Genomic DNA, 19,488 nt, shown 5'->3' with positions numbered 1-19,488 from the left:
GTCATCCCTGTAAGTACTCCACTCTATAACCACTCAACAATGTAATGAGCAGCCTGAAAAGAGTGAAACTGGGCAGAGGAAGGGAACCAGTGGAGGTGGAATTGTGTTCCATTTGTAAATCTAGTCAATTTCAGTTACATGTAATCCATGTAGTCCATACGTGACAATATCATTTGTCCCAAATTTGACTGGGATTTGAAATTTGTCCAGAAGAGAAGACAGAGAGGGGAGAGAGAGAGTATAAGGAGGATGGCCATGGAGTTCTGTGTGTTTGCATGAAGTCATAACAGGCTAAGCCATGTGGAAGCTACAGCAGCATGCTATTAATTCCCTCAAGACTTCTTACCCAATCTCGGGTGCTGACAGCTGCAAACTTTTCCTGTAGCAGGAACTCCAGATAGGTAATCACATTTCGAGGAAGGGGTATTGTCCAGGGCCACCTCAGTAGCTGGCCAGCCCACACCACTCAGAGATGTGCTGTTCAGTCACTATATATTTGAATATTTCAATAGCATACACTGCTGGTTTCCCACAGGCAGCTTGGAGCAACACCTCCCTTTGCCAGTCGGGCACCACAACAACTGTCATGTCCTCCAAAATGTGGAATGCTTGAAATGACAGAGAAACCCTTTTGTAGCATGTTCACCAACTGCTGCCCCAATCCCTAAGTTGTTCTGCAAATTTTAGAATAAAAAGCAGCTGTGATTTTTAACTTACCATTCTCCCTCCACTTCTTTCACTGAGATTAACCCAGCTGTGTCCAGGGAGCTTCTGTGGTCTGAAGCATCCCTCTCACAATATACTGAAGTTCAGTTTTCAAAAGTAATATTTTATGTCCTTGAAATTTCATAGATTTTTGTCGTGCTCCTGCGCTGAGCTATTTGAGAAAATAACCCTCTGTGTCTTGTCCTATTCCAGGCCCCGTGACTTCTACAGGCTTTAATACCTCCACAGCTTGCCCACACCGCAGCAGCAGCCAAGGCTCAATGTACCTTCATGGACTATTCCAAGAAGAAGCTCTTGACAAAGCCAACAAGCAGGTCCAGTACCAAAGGCAGAGGGACTTACAACTACTTGAAAGTCATGGCAAGAGGAAAGGCTCAGGATGGCTGCACAGCTTGAGGACAGGGTTGCAGCATGGGAGCAGACATTTGCTTTGCAGTTCCTGGAACAGGAATGGCTGCTAATGGAAGATGATGCAGTCCACGAACATCTTGGACAACTGTATGGCTGAGTGGCTTATGCAATCGGGCCCTGTGAGCAGCTGGGCAGGTCAACTGTGACCATGCTGACCTTCATACTACACCCTCTCTGGTGCCAAATGCATGGCAAATATGGAAGGAAGGGAAAGGAAATGTGGGGGGCAGAGGAGATGCAAGCATAGGGAGATTCTGTTTTGTACATGGTTTCACTATTTTCAAGTGATCATGCACTTTGTTTTTTGGGGTTTTCTTTTAAAAAGTTTTGTTGTTACTGGCGTTTTGGTGGGGTGATGACAGATGGCCTGCCTGGCAATGAGTTAATGTTGTTCTAAGAAAAGTATAAATAGAGCTTTTTATTTTATCAGTAAAGTTTACTGTTCTTACTGCATCACCTCATACAATGTGTATTTCAAATAAAAAAGGTAAATACATGATCAGGGAAAATTGGTAATTTGTATGTAAATACTATTCCTCAGTGCAGTTAGTTACATCAACCCATACAACAATCACTTCCTTATATCAACACAATACTGTAAATCAACCCCCTTCCCTCCCATTTGATAAGCAATCAGGTCATTCAGAAGTACACTGCATGGCAATCAACCGCTCCCCACAAAGCAATCAACCTCTCCCCCGACAGCACATTCATAAAGGAACTCTTCTACCTTTTTCGCTGGCCTGTGCAAGTCCATAAAGTATGAGCACAAAGCATCCCTGACTTCTGTTGCCTGCCTGCATCCAGCTCCAGCTGTGATAGTGCACTGAGTGTGCAGTTCAGCAGTCCATCATTTCATAGTTCCATGCAGGGGGAAATGGCTCATCTTTGGGTTCACAAAGATTGAGAAGAGCACAGCAAGCCCCAGTAATGAGCACAGCGTTGAAGACAATGGAATCCAGATGTGTCTAGAGACATCTCCAATAGGATTTCAATCTGCCAAACGCACATTCAACAGTGATTCTACACCCCTGAGAGTGTAATTAACCTTCTTTTGTCCGGGCCTTTAATATCAGGCTACGGTTTCATAAGTCAAGGCAAAAGGGAGTATGTGGGGTCCCCCAGAATAATGGTGGGGACAGTAACACCATTTATGACAATGTCATTTAGTGGGAATAGTGTCCCGGCCTGTCTATGACTGTAGACTCCCAATCAGTGAAAAACCCTGGCATCACCTGAACTTTTCCAGTGCAGCCCATGTCAACATTCATAAGTCAGCCTCTGTGGTTCACAAGGGCCTGCATAACAGTGTAGCAGCATCCTTTGTGGTGTATGTACTCACATGCTCCCTGAGGATGGCGAACTATGGGTACGTGAGTCCCATCAATGGCCCTGGCACAGTTTGGAAACCCCATTCTCTCAACACCAACAATTACCTCAGGAATATCTTTTATGCCTGCTAACTTGGGGTAAACCACATGCCAGTTTGCCTCAGAAACCTTCACCACAACTTTACCCACAGTCCACTTCCCTCCACCAAACTGGTTGGCAACAGACATGTAGTTGTCTGGGATAGGCAGCTTTCAAACAGTTACAGCAACTCGCTTCTGGATCAGCAGGCCAAACGCATGCTTACACTGGAGGACCAGGGCAAGCTGCTCACAAAGCTCCAGAAACGTAGCTTTCTTCATGCAAAAATTCTGGACCCACAGCTGGCCATCCCAGGTTTGCACGGTGATATGATCATCCCAGTCTGTGCTTGTGGCCCTGCTCCAGAAGTGTCAGTCTATGTGGGGGGCTGACTGTCATGAGCAGCATCAGCCAGTTCAAGTTTGCTTTTTCTGTGTCCTCCTCTTCCTCCATCATTAGCTCTGTCAGGTGCCCTCAGTGGTCAGAAATTGCCACTGAAATGTCCACCAGTGTCTCATGGAAGCTCTGCCAGTTTCCTGAAATCGGAGTGAAAATTCAAGCGAGAGTTCTTCAACTGGTGACTCTTCCATGTTGCTGTCTTTGGTTGCTGGGAGCACACAGACCAAATGACAGCTCTGAAGGATGTGTTGGCAGGCTGTTCAAATGTCCTGTAATGTGCAGGATGGACAGTCAAGTTTTCCCACACTGCACCATGATCAAAGAGCTAGAGCAGTCACATTTTGGGAGAGGGTTAGGAAGTCTGGGATATGATTGAGCTCAGGTCTGCGTACTGCAATGTGGATGTTGGAGCCCCAGGTTTGAGCTCAGGTTCATGGGCGGCGTGTGACTCCTCCATTTGAAGCAGCTGGGCCTGCCCGGATCATGGCCCTGCTCCGAGGCCCACTCCTGCTTGGCCTCCTCCCCCCAAAGCCCTGCCCACACTCCACTCCCAACCCCCTCCCCCAAAGTCCCCCTGCCTGCCCGCCACTTGTGCCTCTTCTCCCCCTTCCTCGTGGCTCCTCCTGCCCACCACCCAGCTGGCCACTCACTGCTCATGCACACCTCTTCACTCTCTCCTCCAAGGCCCCCTGCCCATCCCATGTGACTCTTCACCCCTCCTCCAAGGCCCCCATGTGGGTGGAGTGGGGATGGGAAGAGGCAGATCGAGGGCAGGGCCTCAGTGGGAGAAGGACAAACAGGCATGGGACCTTGGGGCAGAACTCAGGCGAGGCCACAGCCCAGGTGCCCTTTAGGCGGTGGTGCGCTCCAAAGGTGGTGGGCCGGCTGTCTGGAGAGGCTTAGCCTCCCCTGGCCTCTTATACCTGCCACTCATGCTCAGGTTAGAAAATTCTTAACCTAGGTTTAGCAATCAGTCTAGACACTCAAACCCAGGGTCTGCTGACTCAAGTCCCACTAACCCTGGGCTTTCATTGCAATGTAGATACACCCTTAACACCTTAGGCAGCATCAAATCCATGCTGGTAATTGCCTTTAGTTCCATTATCTTATAAGGGTCAAATGGTTTATACTCACAGGATTAGCCCTTTCAAAAGCAATGAGACTACAGATTTTTCTCTTATCACTTATTTGACACGGATCTTGGTTACAAAATGTCACATGGCAGGGGAATCAGCAGCCACTGTCAGCAGCAGCTACTGTTTCAGGTGAGCTGTGCTGATGTTCCTGACCAGGAAAAATGCAAGTGAAAGTGGGATGGCCAATTTTGTTGCCTTCTCCCAACCATCTGTTCCACTATAGGCACTGAAAGGAGTGATGAGGTAAGGGGAAGCAATAAGAAGGGTGTATGCAGAGGAAGCCTTGCTGTGGCTGGGAGGAGGAACATCAGAGTAAATTTTGTTCACTCCCTGCACCTCTGGTTTTGAAGGACATTTCTGCTGAAATGAGTAACAGCAGGGGCAAATTTGTGACTGTCTCAGCAGATGAGAGAGAGAGAGATGTAATGGATATTTCTGGACACAGGCATCTTGAAAGGGGCTGGCCAGAAAGTGAGGCCTAATTTAAGTATTTTTAGCGAGTTCAACTCACTCCACCAGTATGGTACATTTGCACCTGCATCCACTTGCATGTATTTCTGTGGCATGACAGCAGTGCTTGGTACTTTTCTCCCCAGCGGCTAAGCTTGCTGACTCTTACGGACCTAGAGTGAGAGACTAATCTTGAGTACCATGGCTAGTATTTTTCAAAAGGCCCTGTGGGAGTTAGGCACACAACTCCTGCTAAAAGTCAGTGGGACTTAAGTGACTAATACCCTTAGAAAATTAATGATTGCTTGGCATATGAGTATCAGGGCTGGGATTTTCTTTTCTTAATAGAACTTTAACACTTTTCAGATGAATTCCACATACTGTTCATGTTGCACAAGTGATTTAAATACCAATTAATTTGAAAAGACTGGGCATCTTACAAAAGGGTTCCCAGTGACAATGTGATTTTCCATAAACAGTCTTTTAACAAGGACATTGCCCTAAATTTGAAGAGAAATGTGTAAATATCCATATTTGCCTGGCTGAGTGTTTATGATGTTACTTACGAGTTATCTTTGCCTGGGAAATTATTTGCAAACGTTAAGCCTATTACGCAGAGCATATTTACCTCAAACAGTGCTATTTTTCAGTAAAATGTACATACCACAAGGTTGAGAATGACAAACTTACCTTTAGGATTAGGAGCATCAGAAGCAAACTCCCCACAAACCAGGAAACACCAGCTCAAAGAGGCACCAGATCCTGGTAGAACAACAGATGCAAAACATGCAGACATATCTTCACTGCTACAATGATCAATATTCCCCAAACCACACCTTTCAAGACCCATGGGTCCTACACATGTCTATCACAACATGTGGTGTACCTCATCCAGTGCACTAAATGACCCAACAACAACTACTTAGGTAAAACCTGACAATCACTACACTCTTGAACGAACACACATAGAAAAATGATAAAAGACAAAATACACCCTTTCACCCATGGGTGAAACTTATCACAAAGCGATCACTCCATATCTGACCTCTCAGTCCTCATCCTCAATGGAAACCTGCACAACACATTCTAAAGATGAGCCTAGGAACATAAATTCATAACTCTGCTGGCCATTAAAACCCACAGATTTAACAGAGACACTGGTTTTATGACTCATTACAACAATTTTTGGGGAGAGGCATAGCTCAGTGGTTTGAGCATTGGCCTGCTAAACCCAGTGTTGTGAGTTCAATCCTGTCATAAATATAAAGGGAAGGGTAAACCCCTTTAAAATCCCTCCTGGCCAGAGGAAAAATCCTATCACCTGTAAAGGGTTAAGAAGCTAAAGGTAACCTCGCTAACACCTGACCAAAATGACCAATGAGGAGACAAGAGACTTTCAAAAGCTGGGAGGAGGGAGAGAAACAAAGGGTCTGTGTCTGTCTGTATGCTGCTTTTGCCGGGGATAGACCAGGAATGGAGTCTTAGAACTTTAGTAAGTAATCTAGCTAGGTATGTGTTAGATTATGATTTCTTTAAATGGCTGAGAAAAGAATTGTGCTGAATAGAATGACTATTTCTGTCTATGTGTCTTTTTTGTAACTTAAGGTTGTGCCTAGAGGGATTCTCTAGGTTTTGAATCTAATTACCCTGTAAGGTATCTACCATCCTGATTTTACAGAGGTGAATTCTTTACTTCTATTAAAAGTCTTCTTGTAAGAAAACAGAATGCTTTTTCATTGTTCTCAGATCCAAGGGTTTGGGTCTGTGGTCACCTATGCGAATTGGTGAGGATTTTTACCAAACCTTTCCCAGGAAGTGGGGTGCAAGGGTTGGGAGGATTTTGGGGGGAAAGACGTGTCCAAACTACGTTTCACAGTAAACCCAGTTAGAGTTTGGTAGTGGCAGTGGGTATTCCAAGGACAAAGGATAAAATTAATTTGTACCTTGGGGAAGTTTTAACCTCAGCTGGTAAAAGTAAGCTTAGGAGGTTTTCATGCAGGTCCCCACATCTGTACCCTAGAGTTCAGAGTGGGGGAGGAACCTTGACAAATCCTTAACGGGGCCATTTAGGGATCTGGGGCAAAAATTGGGGATTGGTCCTGCTTCAAGCAGGGGGTTGGACTAGATGACCTCCTGAGGTCCCTTCCAACCCTAACCTTCTATGATAATTTGCAACACACCCTACTGCCTGCTGTCCCTTAAGTTCGCACTTCATTTTAAGTGGTCTCCCTACAGTAGCGTTTCTCAACCTTTTTGATACCAGGGACCGGCTTGCTACCTTCCTAAACTACATCAGGGAAATCTCAGGAACCGGCACCAATCCATGGACTGGTAATTGAAAAACACTGTCTTACAGAATGTGTGAATCTCTTATGCTTAACAATCTGTCCCACCTTGTATTTAGCTTAGATATTCTGGTTACCTTCCCCAGACCCAAAGAAGAGCTTTGTGAAGCTCGAAAGCTTATCACTTCCACAAACAGAAGATTGTTCAATAAAAGATATTACCTCACCTTCGTTGTTGCTCTCAATTAGGATTAAATTCAGTTTGCCATGGACAACTGTTGAATGAGAGACAGAGTCAGTATATCATCTGGGAGAGGCAAAAAGCAGCCATTTCATTGAGCAGGTCCACAGACAGAATATACAAAGGCAGTTAGTTCTGTATATCAGTAACATGTTCTTTGATCCCCAAGGACATTGATTTCCTGGCACTGGGCTCCCAGGGCTAGAGATGATCCAAAGTTTGAGTTTCCTTTCTGTGGGAAATTCTGAAGATCTGGAAAAAAATTAGTTCCATTTTGGAATGAAAAATAGAATTTTCAAAATTTCCCAGGGCAAGGAAAATCCCCAAAAAGATTGTTTCAAAATAACTGAAGCATTTCATTTTGAAATTTTCTGTGTGGAATGAGCCTGGGAACCCAAGTTCCGAGGCTCCCGGCTCAGCCCAACTCCCCATTATCGCTAGTGAACTGGTGGGGAACTGAGAGCCTGGAAGGCCTGGGAGCCACAACTGAGCCAGGAGCTTTGGAGTTTGGGAGCAGGGTCTCCCAGGCACACAGCAGGCAGCCTAGAAGTCTTGGCTCAAGCTAAGGTTCTCAGTGCTCCCAGCTCCACAAAGGCAGCCCTGGGGGGTCCCCAGGGAGGTCCACATGGCAGGCCTGCCCTGAAGCCAGGAACTGTCAAAGCCCAGGCTCCCCAGTAGCCTACCATGCAGGTTGCCATCAGAACCCTGACTGTAGTTCATTGGAAGTTCATCAAACCAAATACATTTCTACAAAACATTTCAGGTTAGATGAATTGGCTCTTTCCAGTGAAAACTTGTCTTGTCAGAAAATTCCTGATTAGCTCTCCCATGGACCATCCTACAACTGACACTGATGTCATAAAAGCCTGGTTTTGTACAAGCCACAGATGAGCCCTCAATCTGAGCACAATGGTCATTCTTCACACTTTGGATGTTACAATCCTTTTCTCTGGTTTTGAAGAAAATACCAATCCTATTCCCTTACTGTCAAAGGCGAGACACACAAGTATCTAGCAGGCAAGCAGCAGACACCACTGATGTGGTCAACTTACTGTACCCTCCCTGCATACATTACATATATAGCATGTGAAAGCTTATTATGTCTACTTTAAGATGGTATATGACATGGAGCTGTCAAGTAGTGACATTACCATAGAAATGGAGATAAACAATGACACCATCAAGCCTTTAAAATGACCACTTTGAAATAAATGCATTAGTTTCTGTTAGTTTAATGACTCTCTTATTTCGAGATGTAAAATTGGATTCCTTTGTGGCCCCAAATCATCACAACAATCTAAAGGATAAAACAAAATCTAATCATAAATTTGTACAGGTATCATTGAAATGTAATAGCACTTGTGAAATTTCTAGCCAATATCATTTTCATCATTATGAACTCTGTCGACAATGAGTGGCTTATCACAGTCCTCATTGCCTTGGCATGTACACCGTTCCATGCAGGGAAGATCATTCTGACTACAGACACAGCTGATTGTGCAGTGACCCCAACTGGCTCAGGCACAAATAAGATCTTATAGGAGTTCAGATGCCATTGGGCCCTTGAAGAATACAGGAAGTAGTTAATCATTCACATTTTTCCATCCATGTTGCTATGATGATCCCATATCTGGTTTACCTATCTGTGAAGCATAAGTTCTGGAACTAGGGGTGCTGAAGGGTATGGCAGCACCCCCTGGTTTGAAGTGGTTTCCATCATATTCAGGGTTTACAGGTTTGTTCAATGGCTTTCAGCACTCCCACTATAAAAACTGTTCCAGCACCTGTGGTGTGAAGACATCCAAATCTTTGTTTGCCAAGACATCCTTCTGGCATGGTCTTCAAAACTATCTGCGCATGGTGGGAGTCTCAGCAGTGATTTGTCCTTTTTGATGGCTAGCTTGATGTGCAAGCAATTCAGGTCTCTGTGGGTCTCCTTTTTTTTCTTGCTCTGAGCATACAGCACCACTACAAACTTCCTTGCTGCAGAAATTGTGGCTTGTCCATTACTGTCTCTCAATTTGGCAAGATCCTTGAAGTGGTAAATTCCTTTTGTTTTGACAACATTTAAACACAGATTTTTTTCCCCTGAATCAAATAGGGACGACATAGTCACACCCTGTTAATGAATGTACAGCAGAAAATATGTTGCAGAAGTCAGGAGTAAGTGCGTCACAAATTGCATGCACAGGTATGAAACAACACTTGTAAGTTGTGCTGGTAACGGTGACTGTTTCAATCCACATGTCATATACGTGTTTCATTTTTGGAAAGTAATGAACAGGAAGGACTAAACCATGTGTTTCAGGTGACCTAATTAGTATGGTTCCTTTGACACCAAGACACCCCAAACCCATATTGGTACATACAGCATGCAGAAGCATCCTTGTGACCACTTCCTCGAGTACACTTCCACTGTACAAGTCTTGGGCTTCTTCAGTACCTCTACTGTGATGGACTTTGCTACGTCACCATCCAAGACTGCAGCAAGAAGGAGTGTTTGTGTTGAGTGTGCTTCTACAATCTCAGGTGCATTTTGAACTAAGTATTTAGAGAGGAATTTTACAAGTGACTGCTTGTTGGATGCCACATTTAGAAACTTTTTCCACCGAGGCACAGGGCATCCAGCATTCACTTAGTATTTCTTGCATCCAACCTTATATCCTGTCTGGTGCTATCTTTCTGCAGTTTTGATAGAGTTACTGTTGTCATATCTGTCAAAAACTTCAATTATAAAATTAGCTTTGTCAAATCCTTTTAGGACTTGCCTCACGTACTAAGCAGACAGTTCTTTGAATGTGTGGAATTTGTCTTCAGACATAATTTCTATGACAGCCATGACATCTCTGTTATACACTGTGGTTTCTTTGTTGCATGCTCTTTAACTCTTACAGATTCTTTCAGCCTGGGCTTCCAGCTGATGCTGTAATTCAGCTTTGTCTGTTCTTCTCATTGGTCCATCAGCATGGAAGAGGGACGTAGGCACAGGTCCTACTGGGGATTAAGAAGAGTGGCCATTGAAACATCATCTCTGCATCTTGCTAAGGAGCGGACTCTGTGGAAAACAATTTCTGGACTGATCATTGCTGTGATTGTCCCTCCCTTACAAGACTTAAATTTGGTCTTCTTGGTAATGTCAGCAATTGTTGTGATGCCAGATTTCTTGACTGAGCTGAAGGGGCTGTCAGATTCCTGTCAGAATCAAGTGCCTCTCATAAATCTCTCCATTTGTTTTTCACCAACATCTGCTTTTTTCAGTCAAGGCTGTTGTACATCTGATGCAGTCCAGTAGATATGCTGATAAGCTTCTCTGGATGTGATTCAGGGTCCAGTGGATTTGTCATATTGTTGATGACATGGCTGGTAAGAGCTATGGCATGTTCTTCATCTCTCTTCAGTGCAAAGGCAAAGATTTGTTTGTGGACTTTTGTCTTCAGTACTTCTTGTTAGTCCAAGTCGGTCTCTCAGAGCTTTTGCATATTCATAACAAGAAGCTGTGTATTGTCATCTCTAACACTAATACCGACCTGCACATGTCACTGAATTAAAAAGCTAGTTTCTAGAATATTCCAAAGGCTAGTAATGCATGCATAGGCAATCACAAATTAAAGTCTTCTACCACGCAGACTAGATGCTACATTGTATGTACAAAAGCTTACAAATGGAGAATAATTAGATTAGGAATTCACATACATTTATATGCACCCACTATGCAGTACAGACTGTGGGCACGCAACATACTGCTACTGGTTCAGTGTAAGACTGATCTGGTCAGCAAATTTCAACTGAAAATATAGACAATTATTATAATCCCTAGTGACATATTTTGGCAATTAAAGATATGCAATGTGAAAAACATTTCATGTTAGTATATTGCGAATTGTTGATAGTCACCATTTTTGCCATATATTAAACAGTTTCATAGTTTCTGTGGAAAAAAATACTTGGCCATACAAAACCAATAAAAAAATGTTAATACAGTTGTGTTTAGTTGCTTTGACCAATAAACACCAGATTGAAATTACCTGAAACAATAAAAACGTGTGTTTCTGGACCTATGCAAAAAATTACACTCATTTTGGGTATCATTGTTTCACCTTGCCTATAGGCTTACAGCACCACTTGACCGCTCCACATCTTACCTCATCTAAACGTACATAAAATAAGCTTTCAGATGATATATCATGTCAGTTTGTGCAGGGTGAGTACATTAAACTCCAACTACATGGCCCGTTTTGGAGAATTGCTGCACACCTATAGTAAGAGTAAAATATATTGATTATAAAAAAATGCTATGCCTGCTCCACCTGCTCTGTTTTTTTATTCCACTCTAGTCCTGAATTTAACAGAGCATGTGGGGTAAATCTTCAAGATGCAGATGTATACAATGAAGTTGCCCCTTCCTGAGGTAATGGAGACAGGATAGTCTTGTCAGTAAAGCACAGGACTGGAAGGAAGAAGATACTCCCAGATCTTCCATAGACTTCCTGTATGGTCTTAGGCAAGTCATTTAATCTCTAACTGCTCTGTTCCTCAGTTTTCTCATCTGCAAGGTCAGCAAAATAACTGCTTAATGGCAATGGTGCTAGGATTAGTTCATTTGTTTGAAATCCCGGGATAGAAGGTGCTATCGAAATGCAATTTAATTATTATATGATATAGCCACCACAGTGGTCAGATACTGCAGAAACTGACACATTTTTTAAAAGCTAGTCGTGAGCTCCTGCTTCTGTTGGCCATTTCAATGGAATGGCAAAAGGACAGTAACTATGTTAACGTGAAATTGGATATTATCACCTATATAGGATTATACTGCATATTGAAACAATGGTGGGCAAGCCATTAACCTTATTAGAATGTTTCAGGCATACATCATCATGTAGCCAAGAAAGGGAAGTATCTCATAAGTATCTTCATAGCTATCTGGTTGCAAATCTTTGCAACCAGATAGCTATGAAGCTATCTGGTTGCAAAGATTTGTATAACCACCTGGGCTGCCTTGTAGGTGAAAGCTAGACACTGAGGTTATGTCTACACAACGAAATTAGGTCGAATTTATAAAAGTCGGTTTTGTAGAAAGCAGTTTTATACAGTTGATTGTATGTGTCCCCACACAAATGCTCTAAGTGCATGTAGTCGGCGGAGTGTGTCCACAGTACCGAGGCAACCGTCAACTTCCGGAGCGTTGCACGGTGGGTGGCTATCCCACAGTTCCCGCAGTCTCCGCCGCCCATCTGAATTCTGGGTAGAAATCCCAGTGCCTGATGGGGCTAAAACATTGTCATGGGTGGTTCTGGGTACATATCATCAGGCCTCTGTTCCCTCCCTCCCTCCGTGAAAGCAAGGGCCGACAATCGTTTTGCGCCTTTTTTTTTTGAGTTACCTGTGCAGACGCTATACCATGGCAAGCATGGAGCCCGCTCAGCTAACCATCACCGTATGTCTCCTGGGTGCTGGCAGACGTGGTACTGCATTGCTACACAGCAGCAGTTTATTGCCTTTTGGCAGCAGACAGCGCAGTATGACTGGTAGCCGTCATCGACTTGGTCCTGGGTGCTCTTTTAATCAGGCGCCTGGGCAAACATGGGAGTGACTCAGCCAGGTCATTTCCCTTTTAAGTTTCGTCTCGTGGCAATTCAGTCCTACCGGCAGTGCACTGTCTTTTAACCTCCAGCCAGCAGAAGATGATGGCTTGTCGTCATACTGCACCGTCTTCTGCCGAGCATCTCTACAGGAGATGACGACGGCTAGCGGTCGTACTGCACAGTCTGCTGCCAGCAAGATGTATAAAGATAGATGAAGTGGATCAAAACAAGAAATAGACCAGATTTGTTTTGTATTCATTTTCTCCTCCCTCCCTCCTTCCCTCTGTGAAATCAACGGCCTGCCAAACCCAGTTTTGAGTTCTATCCTTGAGCTTTTGAGTTCTATCCTTGAGAGGGCCATTCAGTTTCTTGCAAAGCCACCCCCTTTATTGATTTTAATTCCCTGTAAGCCAACCCTGTAAGCCATGTCGTCAGTTGCCCCTCCCTCCATCAGGGCAACGGCAGACAATCGTTCCGCGCCTTTTTTCTGTGCAGACGCCACACCACGGCAAGCATGGAGCCCGCTCAAATCACTTTGGCAATTAGGAGCACATTAAACAACACGCGCATTATCCAGCAGTATATGCAGCACCGGAACCTGGCAAAGCGATACCGGGCGAGTAGGCGACGTCAGCGCGGTAATGTGAGTGATGAGGACATGGACACAGACTTCTCTCAAAGCAGGGGCCCTGCATATGTGGGCATCATGGTGCTAATGGGGCAGGTTCATGTGGTGGAACGCCGATTCTGGGCTCGGTAAACAAGCACAGACTGGTGGGACCGCATAGTGTTGTGGGTCTGGGACGATTCTCAGTGGTTGCGAAACTTTCGCATGCGTAAGGGCAGTTTCACGGAACTTTGTGACTTGCTTTCCCCTGCCCTGAGGTGCAAGAATACCAAGATGAGAGCAGCCCTCACAGTTGAGAAGCGAGTGGCAATAGCCCTGTGGAAGCTTGCAATGCCAGACAGCTACCGGTCAGTTGGGAATCAATTTAGAGTGGGCAAATCTACTGTGGGTGCTGCTGTGATGCAAGTAGCCCACGCAATCAAAGATCTGCTGATATCAAGGGTAGTGACCCTGGGAAATGTGCAGGTCATAGTGGATGGCTTTGCTGCAATGGGATTCCCTAACTGTGGTGGGGCCATAGACGGAACCCATATCCCTATCTTGGCACTGGAGCACCAAGCCGGCGAATACATAAACCACAAGGGGTACTTTTCAATGGTGCTGCAAGCACTGGTGGATCACAAGGGACGTTTCACCAACATCAACGTGGGATGGCCGGGAAAGGTATATGACGCTCGCATCTTCAGGAACTTTGGCCTGTTTCAAAAGCTGCAAGAAGGGACTTTATTCCCAGACCAGAAAATAACCGTTGGGGACGTTGAAATGCCTATATGTATCCTTGGGGACCCAGCCTACCCCTTAATGCCATGGCTCATGAAGCCGTACATAGGCAGCATGGACAGTAGTCAGGAGCTGTTCAACTACAGGCTGAGCAAGTGCAGAATGGTGGTAGAATGTGCCTTTGGATGTTTAAAAGCATGCTGGTGCAGTTTGCCGACTCAGTTAGACCTCAGCGAAACCAATATTCCCACTGTTATTACTGTTTGCTGTGCGCTCCATAATATCTGTGAGAGTAAGGGGGAGACGTTTATGGTGGGGTGGGAGGTTGAGGCAAATCGCCTGGCTGCTGGTTTTGCACAGCCAGACACCAGGGCAGTTAGAAGAGCACAGAAGGGCGCGGTGCACATCAGAGAAGGTTTGAAAACCAGTTTCATGACTGGAGAGGCTACGGTGTGAAAGTTCTGTTTGTTTCCCCTTGATGAAACCCACCGCCCCTTGGTTCACTCTACTTCCCTGTAAGCTAACCATCCTCCCCTCCTCCCTTCGATCACCGCTTGCAGAGGCAATAAAGTCATTGTTGCTTCACATTCATGCATTCTTTATTCATTCATCACACAAATAGGGGGATAACTACCAAGGTAGCCCAGGAGGGGTGGTGGAGGAGAGAAGCACCAGGAGGGGTGGTGGAGGAGGGAAGGACAAGGCCACACAGCACTTTAAAAGTTTAAAACTTTAAAACTTATTGAATGCCAGCCTTCTGTTGCTTGGGCAATCCTCTGGGGTGGAGTGGCTGGGTGGCCGGAGGCCACCCCACCGCTTTCTTGGGCGTCTGGGTGAGGAGGGGCGGTTGGTTACACAGGGGCTGTAGCGGCGGTCTGCGCTCCTGCTGCCTTTCCTGCAGCTCAACCATATGCTGGAGCATATTGGTTTGATCCTCCAGCAGCCTCAGCATGTCCCCTTAAGAAAAGCACCCTATTTTAACCAGGTGACCATGAATGATATCACCCTCCTGAGGATAACAGAGAGATAAAGAACGGATGTTGTTTGAATGCCAGCAAACATACACTGCAATGCTTTGTTCTACAATGATTCCCGAGTACGTACTACTGGCCTGGTGTGGTAAAGTGTCCTACCATGGTGGGTGGAATCAGGCTGCCCTCCCTAGAAACCTTTTGCAAAGGCTTTGGGAGTACATCCAGGAGAGCCACAAATGCCAGGGCAAATTAAACATGCTTGCTTTTAAACCATGTATAGTATTTTAAAAGGTACACTCACCAGAGGTGCCTTCTCCACCTGGTGGGTCCGGAAGGCAGCCTTGGGTGGGTCCGGGGGGGGACTGCCTCCAGGTCCAGGGTGAGAAACAGTTCCTGGCTGTCAGAAAAACCGGTTTCTCCGCTTGCTTGCTGTGAGCTATCTTCCTCGTCCCCAAAACCTGCTTCTGTGTTGCCTCCATCTCCATTGAAGGAGTCAAACAACGCGGCTGGGGTAGTGGTGGCTGAACCCCCTAAAATGGCATGCAGCTCATCATGGAAGCGGCATGTTTGGGGCTCTGACCCGGAGCGGCCGTTTGCCTCTCTGGTTTTCTGGTAGGCTTGCCTCAGCTCCTTAAATTTTCACGTGGCATTGCTTCGGGTCCCTGTTATGGCCTCTGTCCTTCATGCCCTGGGAGATGTTGACAAATGTTTTGCCATTTTGAAAACTGGAACAGAGTTCTGATAGCACAGATTCCTCTCCCCAGACAGCGATCAGATCCCGTACCTCCCATTCGGTCCATGCTGGAGCTCTTTTGCGATTCTGGGACTCCATCATGGTCACCTCTGCTGATGAGCTCTGTATGGTCACCTCTGCTGATGAGCTCTGGCCAGCGTGGCAAGCTGCAGGTGACCATGCAAACAGGAAATTGAAATTCAAAAGTTTGTGGGCCTTTTCCTGTCTACCTGGCCAGTGCATCTGAGTTGAGAGTGCTGTCCAGAGCGGTCACAATAGAGCACTCTGGGATAGCTCCCAGAGGCCAATAATGTCTAATTGCGTCCACAGTACCCCAAATTCGACCTGGCAAGGCCGATTTAAGCGCTAATCCACTTGTCAGAGGTGGATTAAGGAAATTGATTTTAAGAGCCCTTTAAGTAAAAAGAAAAGGGCTTAATCATGTGGACGGGTGCAGGTTTACATCAATTTAACACTGCTAAATTCGACCTAAACTCCTAGTGTAGACCAGGGCTTAGGCTAGTAGCATTCGGACGTTGTTGTGAGAAAGTTCAAAGATTGCTCTTGGCCACTCTAAATTGCATATACACATCATTCCAAATCCTAGTAACACATTCCTACTGGAAGTTAATAAAAGTCAGATTTTACTATGTTAATGTCCATCGGGATTTTGAGAAACTGTGAAGGACACCATATGATCCCTAATATGAAATACATACAGGTTGCTTGCTAATAGTGTTTACCTGTCAGAGGCAGCTAACTCATTACCCCATCTAGCTACAAGGGAATGACATTTTAGGGAGCCAGAATCTAGCATGTTGACTGAGCAGCCAAGCTTGGGAAGAAGTTTGTGATGATCTTTGCTTTCTTTGCTAAATGTAACCAAACCCCAGCAAAGGGGCTGAGTTTTAGCTTTATGTAAAGAATGGACTTGTTTGAAGAGTAGGTTGGGAAAGATGTCTGCTCACAGTACACAATGAGTTTAGGAAAAATCTTGTTAGGAAGCCTGTATACAAGCATTTGACAGCACATAAAATGAAATTGGTTGAGTTAGTTCAGATTATATTAATATGCATAATAGTTTTCAGTAGAAGATGGATAGTGGGAATATTGATTGCACACCCTGTTACTATAGGATGACATTTGGAATCAAATCTTCATTCCCTGCCCAAGAACAGAGTGGTTGTTCTGTCTGGCATACTCACCAATAGCCATTTATCTATATGGGTTATCTGTCTAGCTGTTAGAACATGTATATACACCATAATATCTGAAATGTCAGCAGGGATTCCTAGAGTAGCTACACATCAAAAGTCAACAAATATGATTATCTTTGTACATAGCATATTTATTAAGTTGCTGTTGCACATGCAGAATTAAAAATGACTGCATAATTTTTTATCCAACATGCTTTATTTTGTGATCTAAGGAATAAGTCACATTTGAAGAAAATCAGCTCATCATTAAGTGGTAGCTATGAAGATCCATTATTTCAATAACTGGAGCCGGGCAATAAAGATTGGTCTCTTGTCAGAACTTCTGTGATAGTAGTAAAAAGAAGGAAGCTCTGGAAATTGCAGAACAACAAAAGATTAATTTACATTATGATACTGTGATATATCAATTGTTTGGTAAGTTAGCAAAAATATAATAGAAGGTTGAAGATTTATGTTCAATAGCGCTGAATGAACAAGTCCCATAATATTAAAATGATGCATTTTTTTTTCCTTTTTATGCGCTAACAGCTTGGGGCTCTTGGCCAGATGCTCAGCTGATATAAGTCACCATAGTTCTATAGCCCATTATTTTTGTTCAGTGCAGGAAAAAAAATCAAATCTGTGATATGTGATAGCACAAAAAGGCCCCAGTACTGGCTGGAACTCCATTGAGCTTCATGCTGTTACTGTGCTCCAGGAACTCTTGGTGCCAACCGGCAGAGGGTACAGGAGTGCATAGAGGTTTACAGGGATCCCCTGGGTCTGATGTGTACAGAATAGTGCTGAAGCAGCCTCCATTCCCTTTTCCCGTCCACTTTTGAATTCTCGTGCCACTTAAATAACGTGATATAATTTACTCATTGAAGAACCAGTGTAATGCCCATTAAAGCCAACAGGAGTTGTTTCATTTCAATCGCTGAGTTAATAGTTGAACAGTGATTTGGACTGGGATGGGTAAGTGACATACTGTGGGCTTGATCCAGAGATGACCTGTGCCTGCCGATAGTGGGCAGGGCAGAGTGAAGGCAGCTAGCTTCTGCTGTGTTACTGAGCATGATCAATCCATGTGAGCATGCTTAGTACAAGCCAAGCAGCAAATCTGTGGTAGGGCACGTGACCCCTGCTTGCCCACCACGCAATGTCTCTGTTGATCCAAAGCACTTTTAAGTCAGAAGGACTCCCACTGACTTCAGCAGGCTTTGGATCAGGCCCCATCTTCCTTTAAAGCTCAACTAAATGGCTGATTACATATATCTTCTCACTCTGACTTAAACTAGTAAAATAGCCTTAGAGTTCAGACATTAAAGGCCAAGTCCAGCAAACATTTAAGAATGCAAGTGTTTCCACTGAGTTCAATGTGACTATTCACCTATATAAAATTATCTGCATGCAAAAGTATTTGTGAAATGAAGGTCTATATTATTTGTATCTTTTTGATTTATGTATTCATTAACTTCTAAGATTTCCTATAGGAATACTCTACACAGAAGAATTACTAAGTTTGCTGAGTTACATACTGTGAAATAATCTTGTAACCAATAGGTCTCCATTTTTAAAAAAAATGTAAGATAGGACTGTCAGAAAATCTTTCCAATGGCATTAAGAAAGTGAAGGTCCTTGGGACTGAGCAAAAGAGTCAAGTGTTATGCTGGATTTCTTAAAATCCCCTGTAAATCTGCTGAAAGAACATAATAACCTTTAATAAAACAGTGTTCTAGGCGCTGCTTAAGGGTAAGGACATATTTCTGCTATCTGTAATGTAATGAAGATGTACCTCCAGGACTTTGAAACATACATACAGATAATAAATATAGCCTCGGTTTCACACTAAGCTCAGTGCATGCTGGACAGAATGTTCAGACTTCAGTCAAAGCTGCATGAATACTCATACATTGGAGACATGGTCAACATTATAGCTGAGTACTTTACTACTGAATCTTAGTGCATTAGGTAAAACTTCCATATAAATGAAATAGAAATGCAGTTTTCTCCTCTGAGGATCTAAAGGGTAATTCTCTTTGTCTCTCTCTCTCAAAAGTGTTTGTGTTCTGCTTTTTATCTTAAAATACCTGGAATGTCAGGATGAGCTTGCCCTGCTTTCAGGGGAAGCTTGTTGGAGGTTTCAGGTGTATATTGGAAGCTCATAACTTAACTAAAAAGATGAGAGTGTTTAATATTTAGCAAGGACATCCCTTGTCCTAGATGGTACACATTTGAGTTAGATACATTTTTAACCCCACCCCAGTCTCTCAAAAGGTAGACACTAATTAAAAACAAATCTCCCCCCCAACCCCCACCTTCAACTGCTCACATTTCAGTCTCATGGAATTATAAATGAAACAAGAATAGTTCTCCAGCTACCTACAGAGTTTCACAGTAAACAAGACCTAAATTTCAAATGCAAAAAAATAAAAACTGATTTTTAAAGAAATAACAATCCAGACTTTCCTTATGCAGCACCAAAATGCATAAAAATTCAAAAGCCCAATGTATACCTTTTCAGCTGCCAATACCTCACAATGCCACAGGTATTATGTAATATGGATACCTATCCCCTCGGTTATTGGCTAAGA

The sequence above is a fragment of the Natator depressus genome, chromosome 2 (assembly GCF_965152275.1).
Source record: "Natator depressus isolate rNatDep1 chromosome 2, rNatDep2.hap1, whole genome shotgun sequence".
Taxonomy (NCBI): Eukaryota; Metazoa; Chordata; order Testudines; family Cheloniidae; genus Natator; species Natator depressus.
The sequence above is the reverse complement of the archived record's forward strand: the minus strand, read 5'-3'. Positions refer to the sequence as shown.